The sequence below is a fragment of the Prionailurus bengalensis genome, chromosome D2, assembly GCF_016509475.1.
Source record: "Prionailurus bengalensis isolate Pbe53 chromosome D2, Fcat_Pben_1.1_paternal_pri, whole genome shotgun sequence".
Classification (NCBI taxonomy): Eukaryota; Metazoa; Chordata; class Mammalia; order Carnivora; family Felidae; genus Prionailurus; species Prionailurus bengalensis.
In genome coordinates, this window is record NC_057351.1 from 65,192,555 (window position 1) to 65,211,893 (window position 19,339).

The window sequence follows — 19,339 nt, forward strand, 5'->3', positions numbered from 1 at the left end:
AGACTTAAAATAGGTGGAAAATGCAAACTGGGCCAAGATTGTTTTAAATAATATGTACGTGAGCCACTGAGTCATGCAGGTTATGAGATATTAGCCATCAGTGGGAAGCAGGCCTAACACTGCAAGGGGGATGAATATGCCATTCTACTGATCATCTGTGACAGAAAGAGAATACTGGGATTGGTGGACCGTAAGCTCACTTACAGACTCACATGAGTCCACTGCAAGGTGCCCTGTAGCAAGGTTGAAATTTAGGAAACAGTGGAACCCAGGAATATATTTGTCTCAGTAATGTGGGGCCGGGGGAAAGAAGTAAGGTTGCTGACTGGTACGCAGCTTGTGCAGATAAATAGCAGGGGCAAGCCTAGCAGCCTGGACGCCTCTCCCATTAGTTATGGGAGCACACTGGCTGGAGGAGGTGGGGGCATCTGTTCTCTCCAGGGCTTTGCTGATCGTCTTGATTTCTGTGAAATGTAAAGTCTGTTGCATCGAGCTGTCTGCAGTGATGCTTGAACAGTTTCTCCTTGAAGATTAATTCAGAAGGCATCTGTGCTTTAGTTATTCTGTGTGTGTGTGTGTGTGTGTGCCTTTCTGTCTGTCTTTTTAAAAAAATTAATGTTTATTTATTTTTGAGAGAGAGAGAGACAGAGTGTGAACAGGGGAGGTGCAGGGAGAGGAGACACAGAATCTGAAACAGGCTCCAGGCTCTGGGCTGTCAGCACAGAACCCGACGTGGGGCTCGAACTCATGGACCATGAGATCATGACCTGAGCCGAAGTGGGAGGCTCAACTGACTGAGCCACCTAGGTGCCCAGCTGTCTATCTGTCTTTCATTGGAAATGAGCCCTTTGGGGAAAAATTTGGAGCTCCGGCTTTTTATGCCATGTCTCTAACCTCACCTCCTTCCTGTGCATCTTTGCATAAGCCTAGTCCTGGCTTTGCAAACATGCAGTTTATACTTTTCAAAATAATTTTGTCCTGATGGCTTTGGAAGAAAAGTGACTTAGGAGTAGAACAGAGTGTGGAAAAGCTCTTGTTCCCCTGCAGTCCACTTTGTCACCCTGTTGCTGGATACAGGAATGGAAGGAGGTGGTGGAGTTGTTCTGGAAATTCGATTTTGTAGGTTAAAAAAAGGAAGAACACAATCAGCGTCTTTTCATTACTAATGTGGTGTGTGTGCACAAACACACACACCCCTCATGACTCATTGACAGGGTCCCCACCCCAAGAGAAGTGCCCTGAAACTCCTTTCCAGTGGAGGACTCAGTTAATCACCCAGCAGAATATAACAGCCCATCTCTCTTCATCTGATATCTAGACCCGTGGTTTGATCTAAATTCCAAATCATAAGAAGGGCAGTGTGGTGGTGGTGATTGTGGTGTGTGTGTGTGTGTGTGTGTGTGTGTGTGTGTGAGAGAGAGAGAGAGAGAGAGAGAGAGAGAGAGAGAGAGAACCAATAAATGCACTTCAATTAAAAGTAGTATTCCTCGGGGTGCTTCAGTGGCTCAGTTGGCTAAGCATCCAACTCTTGATTTCGGCTCAGGCCGTGATCGCACAGTTCGTAGGTTTAAGCCCCGCATTGGGCTCTATACTGACAGAGTGGAGACTGCTTGGGACTGGAGCCTCTGTCTCCCTTTTGCTGCCCCTCCCCACTCTCTGTCTCTGTCTCTGTCTCTCTTTTTCTCTTAAAATAAATAAGTAAACTTAAAAAAATAAAGCAATATTCCTCTATGGTACAGTTTGTTAGCCCTTTGTCATTTTGTGACCACTGTGAGCATTCACTGGGAATCAACTCTGGAAATTATAGAAGGATGGGAGAATGTTTAGGAGTTTTCAGGGGTAAAGCTGGAGGTGGTAAATAAAGCAAGCAGCTGTTAACTGTTCATCAGGGACCCACAGGAAACAAACACCAATTATTCACATAGAAAGTCACTCTCAGACTGTCAGCACTCTGTCCTACCCCCGGGTATAGTGTGGGTGACATAACTAACCAAAGACACAGTCTAAGGTGCACCAATGTAGGGAGGTGGGGGATGGAGTAGCAGACAGGAGCATCAGAAAGAGGGGCAGTCATGGAACACACAGTGGGGAGAGGACAGGGACAGAGAGTGAGAGAGGCAGACACCAATGACAATGAGAAAAGCATACCCAAGCTCAGGGATGTACCGAGTCCTCAGAGATAGGGGCAAGTGTTTTGATCACCTCAGCCATTTTTATAATACCATTCTGGTTTGTTGTTATTGTTATTGTTGTTGTAATAATCCGTTAATTAAATATTAATTTTCTTTAAATTCATTAAATTTTCTTTAAATTAATTAATTTTCTTTAAATTAATTAAATATTTTTATGTAAACATTTTAGTAGAACCACTATGAAAAGCCAGTATTATTACATATAGATTTAAAAAGTCAGAATAGGGGTGCCTGTTTGGCTCGGTTGGTAGAGCTTATGACTCTGGATCTCAGGGTCATGAGTTTGAGTTCCACATTGGGCGTAGTAAGAGATTACTTAAAAATAAAATCTTAAAAAAAAAGTCAGAATAACAACAGTAAAGATTACATGATGACATTCTAGCTAAGTGTTGCTACCCATAAAAAGGCTCTAAGGGGTGCCTGCATGGCTCTGTTGGTTGAGCATCTGACTCTTGATTTCGGCTCAGCACATGATCTCAGTGTTGTGAGGTGGAGCCCTGTGTCAGATTCTGCACTGGGCATGGAGCCTGCTTAAAATTCTCTCTCTCTCTCTCTCTCTCTCTCTCTCTCTCTCTCTCTCTCTGCCCCTCCCTTGCTCACCAGAGCATGCATACACTCTCTCTCTCTCTCTCTCTCTCAAAGAAAAAAAGAGAAGAAAAGAAAAGAGAAAAAGACAAGAAAAGGCTCTATGCCTGATGTTTCTTGTTGACAAAGGAATGTTTCCTGTTATCAAAAAAGGGAGGAGGGAGGAAAGATCGTGAAAGATTAACAAGTATGGAGCTATAGCACCAAAAATGAAGCTTGCTCCTTGATAAAGGTCACAGGAAAAAAAAAAGAATCATAAAGTATGTACATTTTTTTCTCCCTGTGACATAATGTGGTGTACATGGGGTTATGGCTCTGTACCATGTAAAATAATTTTAAGTTCTACCTGAAATCACCTGGAGGATGCATGCATAACACACTTAGAAAGTCACTGTACAGAGATTAAGAGCATGAGTGGGCTCTGGACAGAGAACTGGACCTAATATTGGCTCATTCATTCCAGAAATGTGTGTTGAGTACCTCCTGGGCATGTCAGGTACTGGAGTAAAAGGTAAAATAATAAAAGAGCTTTCCTTTATGGGCCTTTTTAAAAATTTTCATAACTGAGGTGCCTGCATAGCTCAGTTGGTTAAGCATCCAACTCTTGACTTCAGCTCAGGTCATGATTTCACTGTTAGTGGGTTTGAGCCCCACGTCGGGTTCTGTGCTGGCAGTGTGGAGCCTGCTTTGGATTCTCTCTCTCCCTCTCTTTCTGCCCACCCCCACTCTGTCTCTTTTAAAGTAAGTAAATAAAAACTTTTAAAAAATTGTAACCACATTTTATATACATACCAAAATTTACCATTTTAACTGTATTTAATTGTACAACTTAGTAGCATTAAGTGCATTCACAATGTTGTGTAACCATCTCTCTCTTTCCAGAATATTTTTACCATCCCAAACAGATATTCTGTATCCAATAAACAATAACTGCCCATTCCTTCCCCTCAGCCCCTAGTGATCTCAGTTATACTTTCTGTTTCTATCATTTTATCTTTTTTAGGTACCTCGTGTAGGTGGAATCACACAATATTTGCACTTTTGTGTCTGGCTGACTTCACTTATCATAATGTTTTCAAGGTTCATCCATGTTGTGGCATGCATCAGAATTTTATTCCTTTTCACATGTGAATAATATTCCATAGAATGTGTATACTGCATTTTGTTTATGCATTCATCTTTTGATGGACACTTAGGTTGTTTCCACTCTTTGGCTATTATAAATAGTGCTACTATGATCACTGCTATATAAATATCTATTTAAATTCTTGTTTTCAATTCTTTTGGATATATACCTACTTCCTTCATGGGTCTTGCACTTTAAGAGGAAGTAAGAACAGATAAAGTTCAACTTTTGAATAGCATGTGATCAGGACCCACATCCCATGACAAAGGAGCACAAAACAGCCAGACAGAACCCAAGTGGAGGAGATTCCAGGAGGGAAAAAAGGAATGGCATGGATGAAAGTTCCAAGTTAATTGAGTTCATAGTCAATTAGGAAAAAAGAGAAATCCAGGAATGTACAGAATGGGGGACAATGAGATTGAAGGAAAGGCAAGAAACTGATCCCACAGGGATTTATAGGCCATATTAAGATTGTCAAACCTCCCAAATACCCACATGATCCTCTCCTTCACATTATTCAGTTCTCTTAATGGAAATGTCACATTCTCATAAATGCCATCTTTGATCACTATATGCAAACTAACATGTTACCCTCATCAGCCTCCAGTCCTTATTTTGTTTAATTTTTCTCCATAGCATTTATAGTCCATATATATGCGCTTGTGTGTGTGTGTGTGTGTGTGTGTCCTTCTGCCCCCAAGAATAAAGGCTCCATGATGTAGAGGCTATGTCCTTTATTTAATTGCTGCATCCCAAGACCAAGGACTGTGGTACATAAGTGAGCTATAAATATCAGTGGAATTAGTGAATGAACGAACCAATGAGTAAGTGAACTGACTCTCATTTACTAGCTTTATGACCTTGAGTAACTTATTTCTTTTTTTTTAAATTTTTTTTAACATTTATGTATTTTTGAGACAGAGAGAGACAGAGCATGAACAGGGGAGAGGCAGAGAGAGAGGGAGACACAGAATCTGAAACAAGCTCCAGGCTCTGAGTGGTCAGCACAGAGCCCGAGGCGGGGCTAGAACTCACAGACCGCAAGATCATGACCTGAGCCGAAGTCGGACGCTTAACCGACCGAGCCACCCAGGCGCCCCACTTATTTCCTTTTTTAAATTCAAGCACCTCTTCTAGATAGTTGTGTGGATGAAGCAAAATGTGCATAACACACAGAATACAAGGCCTGGAACATACTAAATGTCCAATAAACATTAGCTCATAGAATTTAGAGAAAGGGACATAAGCAGGAAAAGATTGAGGGAGATAAATATAGAAAAACAAAACAAGATAAAATTATCCATTCATTATTTGTTTTGGTGAGAACTTCTTCCTTGTATTAGACCCATCCATCACAAACAAAAGGAAGCAAAATTAAGTAAAACCAACAAATACAAGTTGGACTTTTGACTGTCAGGGAAAATAATAAAATAATAGGAATGAGGCTGATGTTGAATACAAGTAGAATTTAAACCTTTGTTTCGTAGAATCAAATATCAGAAGTCATTCCTGAGTTTTGCTTTCCTACAATGATTTATTGGTTTCCACACAAACTGGGATGAATGAGTGAGTGAGTGTGTTTGTGTGTGTGTGTGTGTGTGTGTGTGTGTGTGTGTGTTTAAAAAACATACCTGTGTCAAAATACATAGAATCATACGATACAGTTGGAATGATTTTGAGCAACATGATCCAGTTGAGAATAATAATAGTCAATCTTGATTCCTTTGTAGTACATCGAGAGACATAGAATCATCAGAAAAATCAGGAAATTTGAAGGCATTTTTCATACCTCGTCCTCACTCTGCAAAACACTTCACTCTCTACTCTTGGGGATTTATAAACTTTAGTGATGCTTGTTTCTAATTTAATGAAAAACAAAAATCAATAATACAGCACTGATCAACACGGACCCTGGGAATAAAAAAGAATCATATCATGCAAGTGTTAAAACACATATAAAAGTGAGGATAATGGATAAGGTATTTTAACTGTAGCTTTTGGCTTGGAACTGATAAGAGATAATACTCTCCCACAAGGAAAGGCTGTCATTTCATACCTACTTTGTCGAGCTGGCGATAATTCTGAGGCAGGTTGCAAGGACTATGACTTACTTTGCCAATTTCATAGTTACCCTTAGATCTGAGGAATAGAGGCTCAAGGCTCCTAATAGAACTCATTGGGTTTTTCTTGATTTTCTAATTTATTTATTCATAAGCTGTACTTTCTACTTGCAAGAGGAATTGGCAATGTTTTAAAGCACACTTTCTTATGTACCCACCAGAGCACTGTTTTACCACTCTCCCAGCTTTGGGGGAAGGATTGGATCTCGTTCTGTTGAGTTCCAGCAAAGGATGACTCTGGATATGGGTGTGGTAAGGTAGAAGATGAAGGGATTCTCATTTAATATATCAAAATGGAAAATGATTTATTATGAGAATTTTATTTATTTGTACCCCATTTAAAACTCCCACTGTAATAGGTATATACTAGACCAGTGGTTCTCACACTTAGATGATTGCCAGGGTTGCTTGGGATCAGTTGTTCAGGACCCAGCTCTAGGCCTTCGTTTTCTATAAGTCTGGAGTCAGGTCTAGGAATCTCAGTATTTAACAAGCAGGGAGGTGAGTCTGCTGGGCTGGGAACCATATTTTGAGAAATCACATAGTACTCAAAACTTGCTGATCGATTTCTTAATATTTGTGCATTTGGAGAACATTTTACATTACAGACAGACTTAGAAAGAGACATTATGATACCCTGACTTGGGAAGGTACATATTACAATCTATTATAAACGTTCTTTTAACAGTTGACGAAGAGTACAGTTTGGAGAGGACAATGGACTGGGCCGATGTCAAAGAGGAGTGGGAGAGGTAGGAAGAACACAACACGTGTGGGTCCTGTTCACAATGGCTATTTATTGAGAGGCCAATTATCATTAAGAAACTGTGTTAAATCACATGCTGTTGGGGAAAAAAATAACATAAAGAAACAAAAGTTTGGTTTTGTTACCAAAGTCACAATGAGAAAGCTATTGGGATGTAAAGAATCAAGGTGAAAACATAAGGATCTAATTTCTCTTTTAGCCAGAGCCACGGGGAGATGGGCGTGTATGTGTGTGTATGTGTGTGCGTGTGCACGTGTGTGTGTGTACATGCAACAGACTGCCGGGAAAGGAGAGGAGGGTCATCTTCGTGCAGAGAACAAGCTGAATCAGTATTGATCAAAGACTGACATCAAACATACAGCCTCCATAATTAAACCTGCTGTTTGTAAACCCTCATTAGAAAGCAAGAAAGATCATTATGAGTCTCTCAGGTCACAGGTATTAACTCCACGTCATTCTAATTTCCAGTCCTTGGTCGCTTTCTGCCACATCCTTTTGCTGCATCTCAAAGTAAATTTGCAGTTTAACGTCGTGGGATCTGCCAAAGAAGTTACGTTCTGTCACCAAAGTTGCAAGTAAAAGTCATTAGTGTACAAAGCACTAAAAGTCAAGGTGAAGCATGAGGATCTGGTTTCATTTCCACCCACAGTCAGGCAATGTGAGAGTAAGGGCCCGGCCAGCCTAGGGTTGGGTGTCAATGTGCTTGTGTGCAGTTGATAAACGTCCAGGAAAGGAGATCGACATCCTCTCCGTAGAGAGAGTTGGCACTGAACAAAAGCTGTATCAAATATATGCCCTCAATGATGAAACCTGCTCTCTGTAAACCCCCTTTCAAGAGGAGGAAGCTGCATTGGGAGTTTATCAGGGACATGTGTTGGCTCCATGTAGTTTTAATTTCCAGCCCTCAGTCACTCTCCAGCACATCCTTTCTCTGCCCTCTCAAGTTCGGTTTGCGATTTAATGCCGTGAGGTCTGCCAGTGACGAGGTCTTCCATGTCCTGAGTCACATGGAACAACACGCAGCTTTCTGTGCAAGGACCTTACCCATAAAACACCAGCGACATTAAGCCATCAGACTCAAAGAAAATCACATTTCATAAATTCTAAGTTTAATCTATATGTAAATTTAGCCACCATTTTTAACGAATAATAATTCATGAGTATCGATGTTTACACTGTTTGGCAATGTTTTTGTTTTTTATGACTTTAAGTAATGATCCGGATACAAACAACATTCTTTTATTTTATTAAAAAAAAAACAAAAAAACACATGCTTGGTTCCCTGAAGAGATGCATAATAGAGACCCATCTCCGACTTTCAGGGGGAACAAAACCACCAAGATGTTTCCTGAGCTAAGAAGAAAGAATAGTGATACTAAACAAAGCTACCAATGTTCAGGATTATACATTAAAATTTTACTAAGGAAAATGTAAAACTTTCCTGCAAATGCACACTTTTTTTTGCAATAACTATAAATCAACAACAAAAAGCAACCAGTAAACACACTGAAACATTGGGACTGTGCAGACACAGAATTATGTTCCAAGAACCAAACATTTTTATTCTTTGCATCATAAGAATCTGACACATTAATTCTAATACTCGAATGATACTGTTCTTCCAGCAGCTACTGATAAACACTGACTTGGAGAAGAAGTCTCGTGTTTAAGAGGAGTAAATAGTGTGGTACCAACTGCTATAGGCAGTAATTTCCAACATTTCCCTAATCTATTAGAAGCTGTTTCCCTCGTTTGTGCTATCTTTTTTCCCATTCATGTAACAACAGACTAACCTACTGTTATCAATTCAATCCTAGATTTCTTTCATCTTATTGCTAGAGCATCACCTAGAGCTTGTTTTCTGCATTGGTGAGCAGAGGGGGAAACAGAATGTGGGAAAGACATGACTGTGTTTTAGAAGTATTGTCTCAGAAGTGACAAACATCACTTCTATTTATGTTCTATTGGTCAGTAATAGTCAAAAATTCATACTGGGCATGCAGTGTTCTAGCAGGCTGGCAAACCACTTTGCTGCAAACTAATGGCCGCTATGAAATGGAACTGCACAATGGTGGATATTGACACAATGGTGTCGACTGACTGAAATGGTGACACAATGAGTATCACAAGATTTTGTCTAGTATTATCCCTTTCAAGCATAGATATAGATCAGCATCATTAAGATTTGGTGACTTTAGGGGCGCGTGGGTGGCGCAGTCGGTTAAGCGTCCGACTTCAGCCAGGTCACGATCTCGCGGTCCGTGAGTTCGAGCCCCGCGTCGGGCTCTGGGCTGATGGCTCAGAGCCTGGAGCCTGCTTCCGATTCTGTGTCTCCCTCTCTCTCTGGCTCTCACCTGCTCACACTCTGCCTCTCTCTCTCTCAAAAATAAATAAACGTTAAAAAAAATTTAAAAAAAGATTTGGTGACTTTATTTAAAAATGCAGATTAATTGGCCTCTGAAAAACAATAACAACAAAAAACATGTGATTTAATAAATGTGGCAGGGTCCAGGATTATTATGTCTAGAATCACTGAATTCTAATTTGTCCTCTATCTCTAGTCCAAAACAGAGCCAAATCCACATGAAAATGCCCACAGCATCCTGTAACTTGAAATTTACATGAAAATCCTGAGTTGGAGGCCCATGAATCTGTATTTTAATAAATTATCTGGAAAATAATAATGCCTAGCCTAACATTTTTTGGCGGTTTATTAAATGCCCATAAGTGTCCTAAACGTTTTATTTATAATCCAATTTATTTGGTTGACTCAATTATTTTCTTATTTTTTAAATTTAATCTTCAAGAAACCCAATGAGGTATTATTATTTCCATTTTATAGAGAAAAAAACTGAGGCACAGAGGCTAGGTTGCCCACATTTATTCTAGAAAGTGTCTAAGCTAATTTAAACCAAAGCTGATCGAACCTAGAGCTTTCATCTTCCTCAGTATCCTGTACTTTGTTGATTTTGATGCATATGAAAGCCTGAAAACCACTGACTTAAGAAATAGAGATGCAGGGCCTTCGGACATAAGTAGTCTAAAGAGCACTTTGAAAAACACTGAAATAAATTTTAAAAATATTCCTTACTTTTGCTTTCAAACTCATGTCCCCAATCTTGACATTTCTGAATTCCATATCTGTATATTCAAATACATTTTTTACATGTCTCAGTTCAACTCTCCATGCCATAGAAACACTTCAGAAAATTCTCTAATTTCTCTTTCCTCAGTGCTCCCTTCTGCCTTCTAGACAGTTGAGCAGATCCGAAAAGGAGGCCATCGTCCTTACCTTTCTTTCCCTCATCATCAACCTTTCCTGACATCAGTGATTCCTACCATTTTCCTATGAACTCTCTAGCAAATTCAGCTCGCTTCTTCTGTAGGCCATGCCATCATTATCACCATCATCATCATCAACACCATCATCATCATCACCATCAGCAGCAGCATAACCATCATCATCATCAACATCATCACCATCCTCCTCCCTGGACTTCTGCAATTGCTTTGCATCTTGTCTCCCACTTGTCCCCTCCAAGCCATTCTTCACACTGTGACAAGAATGATCTTGAAACATGGTGGCTGAAGTCCTAGGTGCGTGTCATTTCCCAAATAACACTGCATGTGCCATCCTTCCTATCTCCCTGGCCTCAGCTCAGACCACTCTCCCACGACACTTATAGTCCAGGCACGTTGTCCTCCCTTTAGTTCTTCCAGCTGCCCACATTCCTTTAGCTTCCCATTTTCACATGTGTCCCTCACCTGGAATGCTCCCATTAGAGGAGTATAAATTTTGAGTAACTCCAGTCCTCAGCTGTCTCATCTATAAAATGGGAATAAAATAACTTTGGATCATGGTTGTCAAAACTATGAAATACAAGTATTATATATTTGATAAGTTTTAATTTCCCTAAATGTGTTCAAACATTTTTAGATATCTTCTAATCATTATATCAAAACATATTGAATGATATATTCCTTCCCACCATTTCACCAGTTGTAATTTCATGGAATCTCAAGGTTAGAGGTGTCCTTGAGAGAAACTGTTTATCTCATTTCAGAAATTTATTAAAATTATCACAGATCTTGCTGTGAAGCATTCTTCTTGAAATTTTTAATTGCTATCTAGTTAATATCCTTCAGAATGTTGCATCTTTCTAAAAATGTAGGTGTTGGATAACTATAATTTTCAAAATTACTACTTTGTTCTACAATCCATCAATGGGTTAGTAAAAATAATTAATGGAATTTTCACATTTTTCTGGGCCCTGACAGGGGGAAAAATATTACAAATAAATGAGCAAGTAAAGGAGAATTAATTAGCATCTAATTTGTAATAGCCGAGTTCAGTGCTCAATAATTTGAAAATTAGTTGAACTTTTATGTTGATGTGTAAGGTAAAAACATAGCCAATTTCTTGTTGAGAAAAGATTAATATTAACCTAGTAAAAACTCTCAAGACTAATTTGTTGAAGAAGTAAATGTATGTTATATAAGGGTTATCAGTAGTATAATCAAGCAAGAAGGATGTTATAGTATCATGTGTGTGAAATATGGAAGTGGAGAAAGACAGACAGAAGAAGAGAAAAGAAAGAGAGAGAGAGAGAAGGGAGAAACTGTGAACAAATGTTGGGAAATGAATAATAGTGAATGGGGGACACATGGCATGTTTGTATCCATCTTGCAACTTCTTTATACATTTGAATTATTTCAGAATAACATTTGCAGAATCTGGACGCAGAGTATTCTTTTAACCTTTTCATAAATATAAAATTGTTATATAATTTTTAAAAATTGCATTTTGTTCCTGGAGCACTTTCATCCACGTCCAAACTTTCTCTACTGCAGTCCATATCGTTTAATACATAGTTGACCCTTGAACAACAGGGATGTTAGGGGCGTCAATCTCCCACACAGTCAAAAATCCACCTATAACTTTTGGCTACCCCCAAACTAACTACTAATAGCCTACTGTTAACTAGAAGCCTTACCAATAATATAAAGTCAATTAACACATATTTTGTCTATTGTTTGTATTATATATTATATTCTTACAATAAACTAGAAAAGAGACATGAAAATGTTACTAAGAAAATCATAAGGAAGAGAAAATACATTTACACTACTGTACTGTATTTATTTAAAAAATCCATTTCTAAGTGGACCATCACAGTTCAAACAAACCCATGTTGTTCAAGGGTCATCCGTATTATATGATGTTTTAATTTATTATTATCTGTTTCCCTTACTAGAATGTAAGTTTGTGAGGCTAGGGAGTTTTTCATTTTATTGGAAGCTATACCCCCTGAATCTTGAACAAAGAAAGCTTCAATGTAATAGAGCTCAAAAACATACCTGATTGAATGAATGCTTGAATGAATGAATGAACGAATGAATAAATAAATCTATAATATGGTGGTACTGAGGATCAGTATAACATATTTACATTATACACATATATGAGGCACTTAACACAGAGTCTTAAGTGCTTGATAAATATGAGTTATTTTTACTGAGTAGTTCAGGAGAGTTAGATTTCCTGCTGTGCAGTGGCAAGAGATTAGGCTGAAGCCAGGGTCAAGGGCTACATCTGGGAGGGACACATAGCTCATAATAGTGGAGGGAAACTTCTTCTTTATTCCGGGGCAAGTGAGGAAAGGTTTATTCAGAACCGTTTACATGAATTTCCCTGTTATGGGTTGAATTGTTTCCCACAAAATGCCTGTGTGGAAGTCTTAATCCTTAGTACCTCCAGATGTGACCTTATTCCAGAGATAGAACCTTTACTGAGGTAATGTTAAAATGATGTCTTAGGGTGGCTATAATCCAGTGTGACTGATGTTCTTGCAAAACAGAAGATATGGAGACGGACTTACATAACAAAGAATGTCATGTGAACATGAGGGCCGTCTCCATGTTCAAAGATGGAGATCTGGAACAGGCTCTCCCTCACAGCCCTCAGATGGAGCCAACCCTACCGACACCTTGATTTCAGTCTTTAGCCACCAGAACTGTAAGGCAATAGATTTCTATTTTTTAAGGCCCCCAGTTAGTGGAACTGTTAGGGCATCCCTAGAAAAATAACACACTCCTCCCGGTCATCATTTTGGGGATAAAGAGGAAGCATGCTTCACTAAAGCAGGGCAAATCACTTAACCCTTCTGTGCTCCAGTTTTCTCTTCTCTAAACAGGAGATAATGCCTGGTAAACAAACCTCATGACTCTACACCAAAGAGAGCATGTGAAAATGTATAAGAGAAATTGAGGATAAATAGAAAGAATATGAAGAATAGGGCACATAAGGCATGATATGTGCCTTCTAAAAAAAGTTCTTCTATTTGTTAGAGCTTCTTAGAATATTCATGACAAGTAACTCTCTTATCTAAGGGAAAATACTGTCAATAGCAATTCACCCACCCTTTTCCTAAGCACCTGGGGAAATTCTCCAGTTGTGAATGGACACATTAATGAAATGCGATATGGACAAAGAATGCTACCTCTGTGGTCAACATGGCATTTTTCTCCCACAGAACCAGTGAAATGTGAAAAAGTCTGCCCTGAAAAATAACTGGCAGTGAAAGAGGGGCCAACCACTTATCCTACTCTTGGGTGGACACAAATGATTGAAGGGCTTAAAGGGTGAAGGAAATTGCCCCAGGGAGACCGAACCCTTGAGAGCAGGCTACTGACCCTTGATTTTCTGAGACCCAGTGAATTTTGTTGTTTCACATACATGAATGAGCATGGTGTTTACAGCCTGAGGTAGCACAAAGAAATCAGTACTTAACCTCCATTTTTAAATTAAACAAATGGAAAACTGTGCTTTCCAAATCTATTAGCACCTTGCAATTAAGTCCTTAACACAGGTTCATTAGTTGAATACCCCATCTTTTAAGGAAAAGAAATTGCTGACAGTTCACTTTTAGGCTGAGTGTTGTTAGCCTTTCACCTAAATTGTGAGCTCCTGAGAATTGAGTACTTAAAGACTCTTGAAGAGATGCTTTTTGTTTCTTGGTGTCAGTCTGGTGTAGGATGAAGCAAGGCCACATCAGCAAGCAAAGATCTGGGCTGCAAAAGTGTCACAAAACTGTGAGCTTCATGTCCAGAACTGTGTTTTATTTTGATATTCACCCCCAAAGAGCATAAAGGAGTGCTTCTTAATACTCTTTTTGCTAAATTAGGGGCAGCTAAATTAGGCTCAGTCAGTTGAGTGTCCAACTCTTGATCTTGGCTTAGGTCATGATCTTATACAGTTCATGAGATCAAGTCCCGTGTCAGCCTTCGCACTGTCAGCATGAAGCTTGCTTGGGATTTTCTCTCTTCCTGTCTCTCTGCCCCTCCCCTGCTTGCTCACTCTTGTTCTCTCTCAAAAATAAATAAACACTTAAAAAATGTATTATTTTTGCTAAATTAGATAACAGACACATATATGTGAATCAACAGGAAATGTTAGAATGTAAAGAAGAGAGGCAAAATGTAAGAAAGAGGAAATTAGTGTTTGTCACTCCAAGTCTTAGCAGTCAATGTCTTCATGCCTGAAACCTCATCTTCACATTCATGAGTTTTTCCTTATTTCTTTCCCTCCAATCACCATTCCATTAATACATATTATTAAGAAGGAATCTGAAACTCACGCACAAAAAGGGGTAATTGACTGATGAGCCAACTTAATGGGCATCCTAGAATCTTCACAGGAATTCTTAATTGAACTAAGCTAGACAGTTTTGACTTTCACAATCCATAAATGGGGGGTGATGCACGGGAATTTTTGAGACTACTGAGTAGAGTCCAGGGAGCCTGTTAAATATCCTACAATTCACAAGGCAGACCCCCTCCACAAATAAAAAGAAGAATTATTTGAGTGCACATGTTAACGGTGATAAAGTTGATGAGGCTGAGAAATCCTGGTCTAAGGGAAGAAAGTCTAAGCAGTGTAATTTTCAGCATATCTGGCAGTGAAGAGAGGAAGAAAGACTATTTGTTGAGAAGAAATCAAATCTCATCTTCACAAGGTATCACAGCGTGTACTGACAGTGACAATCCCTTAGAGAGGCAGTTTATGTAAGCAGTAGAATACAATCAGATCTTCACCTTCAGAAGGGAGGGTCCTCATGGCAGCACAATGGCTGAGCCTTCTGTGGGCCTCAAAGCCTGATTTCATAGTGTGATATTGGTGTTCTTTCCAATTGTAGGACCCTTGGCCTTGGAGTCACATCTGTTTCTCTTAATTTTGCGATTTCCATACAGCAAATCTCAGTTCTCATCTCCACACTGCCCGCTGCTGGTCCTTCCGGGTGGCTAAAACAAGGCTCACATATGTCTTTAAGTCCATGTTGTCTCATCTGTAGAACAGATATAAGCCACAACAATAAAAGTAATTCAGTGAGTGAGTTTCTGTAAAGCCTGAGAAGTAGGAGTTGCATCTCACTTTTAGCCTTTACTACCAATTTCATTGTTTTTAAGATTTTAATTCCAGTATACTTAACATACAGTGTTATATTAGTTTCAGGTGTACAATATAATGATTCAACAGTTGCATATATGACTCAGTGCTCCCCAAGACAAGTTTATTCTTTTTTTTAAATTTTTTTAACGTTTATTTATTTGTGAGAAAGAGAGACACAGAGCATGAACGGGGGAGGAGCAGAGAGAGAGGGAGACACAGAATCGGAAGCAGGCTCCAGGCTCCGAGCCATCAGCCCAGAGCCTGATGCAGGGCTCGAACTCATGGACCGCGAGATCGTGACCTGAGACGAAGTTGGACGCTCAACCGACTGAGCCACCCAAGGCGCCCCAAGACAAGTGTATTCTTAATCCCCTTCCCTTTTTTCACCAATCCCGTCCTCCTATCCTCCCCTGGTAACTGTTTATTCTTTATAGTTAAGAGCCTATTTTTTGGTTTGTCTATTTTTTTTCCTTTGTTCATTTTTTCCCCCTTAAATTCCACATATGAAATCATATGATATCCATCTTTTTCTGACTGGTTTATTTCACTTAGCATTATTCTCTTTAGATCCATCCATGTTGTTCAAGTAGAAAGATTTCATTCTTTTTTATAATATTATATATATATATATATATATATATACACATATATATGTGTGTGTGTGTATATATATATATATATATATATATATAAACTTATATAATAGCATTTTATTTATCAGTTCATCTATCCATGGACACTTGGGCTCCTTCCATAGTTTGGCTATTGGAAATAATGCTGCAATAAACATAAGAGAGAGAATATAACCCTTTGAAATAGTGTTTTCATATTCTTTGGGAAGATACCCACTAGTGCAATCACTGGATAGTAGGGTTTTTTAATTTTTTGAGGAACTTCTGTACTGTTCTCCTCAGTGGCTGAACTAGATTGCATTCCCAACAACAGTGCAAAAGTGTTCCTTTTTCTCCACATCCTTGTCAATACTTGTTGTTTCTTGTGTTTTATTTTAGCCATTCTGATAGAGTGAAGTGATATCTCATGAAGGTTTTATTTGCATTTCCCTGATGATGAGTGATGTTGAGCATCTTTTCATGGTCTGTTGGCCATCTGTACGTCTTCTTTGGAGAAATGTCTGTTCATGTCTTTTACACATTTTTTAATTGGATTATTTGTTTTGTGTGTGTGTTGAGTTGTATAAGTTCTTTATATGTTTTGGATACTAACCCTTTATCGGATATGTCATTTGCAAATATCTTCTCCCATTCGGTAGGTTGTCTTTTAGTTTGGTTGGTTATTTCTTTCACTGTGCTGAAGCTCTTTATTTTCATGTAGTTCTAAGAGTTTGTTTTTGCTTTTGTTTCCCTTGTCTCAGGAGACATATCTAGAAGGATGTTACTACCACCTGTATCATTCTGAGCTAATTGCTCCACCCTCAATCTTCTCATTTGTGACATGGATCTCATCTATATCAATAGGACATTTTAAAGATTTAATGGGAAAAGGAAGGAAAGGATGAGCTCTAATCTGGTCACATTTTAAGTGTCTAATAAATTATATTGCTGTTGGGATCATTGTTGTTATCATTGATAATCTTTTCTATTGATTATTATTCATCGATTCATTGATTATTTGGTTTACTTGTTCATTCATTCATTTGTTTGACCAACATCTGGTAAGATCATGCCATAGCGTAGGTATTACAGAGACAAATGCTTCAAAATGCCTCTTTCTTTGCCAAAAATACTTTGTGAAGCTGACACTCTAAACTTGGGAGAAGCGGACAGAGCTAGCCAGTGTGGGGATGAATGAATGTAATCTGTACCTGCATGTCATCTACTCCCAGAAAACACATAAAACCATCTTGATCCACATTGGCTTTCTCTTAGCTCTTTTTGCCTTGCCACCTTTGTTGTTCCTTCTGGGGCTTAGTTCAGCATAATGTGATATTCTTTATTGCAAAAATACTTCCCCATGCTAACTTAGGTAAACAATCTTATTAAACCTGATTTAGGCAGAAGGAAAAGGCTAGAGAAAGGAAAAAGACAGGAGAGAGAGAGAGAGAGAGAGAGAGAGAGAGAAAGAGAGAGAGAGAGAAAGAAAGAGAGAGATAGAATGACACTGTGCCTTAGGTTAAATAAAGTACAGATTCCTGTGGTGATCACTTCCCCCAACTACTTCTACTTTTATTCCTCATAAAAATTATTTGATATTTAAATTTTATTGCTACATAAGCAACAGGCACCAACAGTGACATACAACAATACACACTTTTTTCTCATGGTATGGATCATATTCAGGCTGTTGAGTCCACTGACCCCCCTACTTCATGCTACAGTCTATAGTGCATAGTCAGCTGGGGCAGTCCTGACAGACATGAGTTCATTCTGGGGCCCAGACTGAAGAGGGAGGAAACTCAGAGAAAACTCTCCTGAGAGATGCCAGAAATGAAAGATGGTAAGTGGAAACACACCAGGGCTTGTAAGGCCTAGAGTTAGAAATGGAGCCTGTTACCTAGTCCCATACTCCACTGGGCAAACAGACGACAAGGCCAAGCATAAAGGCAAATAGAAGAAGAGTATGCTCCACATTTTTTTAAAGACTGGAAGCAGGAACTTGGAAAAAAAAAAGATCAAGTAATGTATTAAAAAATAAGGGCTAATAAAATGATCTTGCATATAACCTATGGGCTGCAATGTCCTGAGAAATAGTTTTAGGTCCAACTGATGTAACCCAATATGTCAGCCCTGGCCACTACCAATTTGTTTCATTTTATCAACAGGAAATGGCAGGTGAGTTGAAAGTTTTTAAAAGAAAAGTGCTTCACCAAACTGTTCTCATCCAAAGAAATGGTCGAAGAATAATATCTTGTCTTGTTATTGTGGTAGCTAAACATTTTTACTGAAAACATTATCGGTAAAGCATAAATAATCATATTGCCTAGCTCACAGGCTATATATAGGAAGTAAGACCATGAATAAGCAATTCTTAGCATAGGGCTTGGCACATAAGTGCCCAATAAGTATTAGCCAATAATAACAATTATAAACAGCATACAAAGATTTATTCAACCTATGTTTTATAAGCACCTAATATGTGTAAGACACAGTGATAGATTGTGCCAGAGAGAACAAACCTCTGCTTCCAAAAACCATGTACTAAAATTAGAAGGTGGGTTAAGAAGCTCTAACCTGTCATCATTTTTTAATGGCATGCTTTCTAACCCAATATATGCCCTCTTTTCTCTTTTGTTCCCCTTTATGCCTATTTCAGTGGTTCAATCACTGGTAATCAAAATAGCCCAGACTAGCAGAGAGAACAGGCTGACCTTACTACTTAAGGGATTGGCAGAGGCAGGATCAATAGCACTGAATGAGGTGAGTCAGGTAAGATGTCACAGAGGAGGCGCCATGTGAAGTGCAGTAGGACTGTCACAAGCAGGTATCAGTGGAGGTGTTCCAGGTAGGAAAAAAAACCAGGCTAGACAAGAGGAAGAGACGCCTTCAGGGTAGGGAGGGTACTTGGGCCCCAAGCACGGGAGAGGAGTCTGACCCTTCCCTCCCACAGATGTTTACATGACTGTTTCCTATCTTACTGGTGTCAGCTTGGGTTTCATCTACCCAGTGGCATAGACTGATCACCTTGCCTAGTGTCCCCAGTGAAACTGTACCATATTTTTGTTTTACATATTTCATAGCACTGATAGTCTCTGAAATTCTCTTATTTGTCAGTGTGTTTATGGCCTGCCTCTACTTGGGTGTATGCGCTACCTAAAAATAACCCTATTGTTTCTCTTGCTCCTTCTCAATTCCCTGTGATCACAATAAAGTTCATGGTAAAGACCTATTGACACAACAGATGAAGAACTGAGGAAGGATAGAAAGTAAAGCTGGAGTCAAAAATCAGAGGCTGTGCTATATCAGAAGCATGACTATTAAAAAAAAATAATTGGTAAGATGGACTTCATTAAAATGAAACATGCTCTATAAAAGACAATGTCAGAGAATGAGAACGGGAGAAAATATTTGCGAAAGACATATATGATAAAGGACTGGTATCCAAGATACAAAAAACCCTTTAAACTCAACAATAAAAAAACAAACT

General features: G+C 39.0%; 1 protein-coding gene across 1 annotated transcript in view; it reads right to left on the reverse strand.

The window, feature by feature from the left end:
- Nucleotides 1–14,171: 14,171 nt before the first annotated feature.
- The window catches only part of LOC122492632 (translation initiation factor IF-2-like), an 87,059-nt gene continuing 81,891 nt past the window's right edge, over nucleotides 14,172–19,339 (reverse strand). Inside the window, exon 7 of the mRNA XM_043596118.1 lies at nucleotides 14,172–15,134. The gene's annotated coding sequence lies outside the window, so the exon portion shown is untranslated. The remainder of the gene's footprint in view (nucleotides 15,135–19,339) is intronic.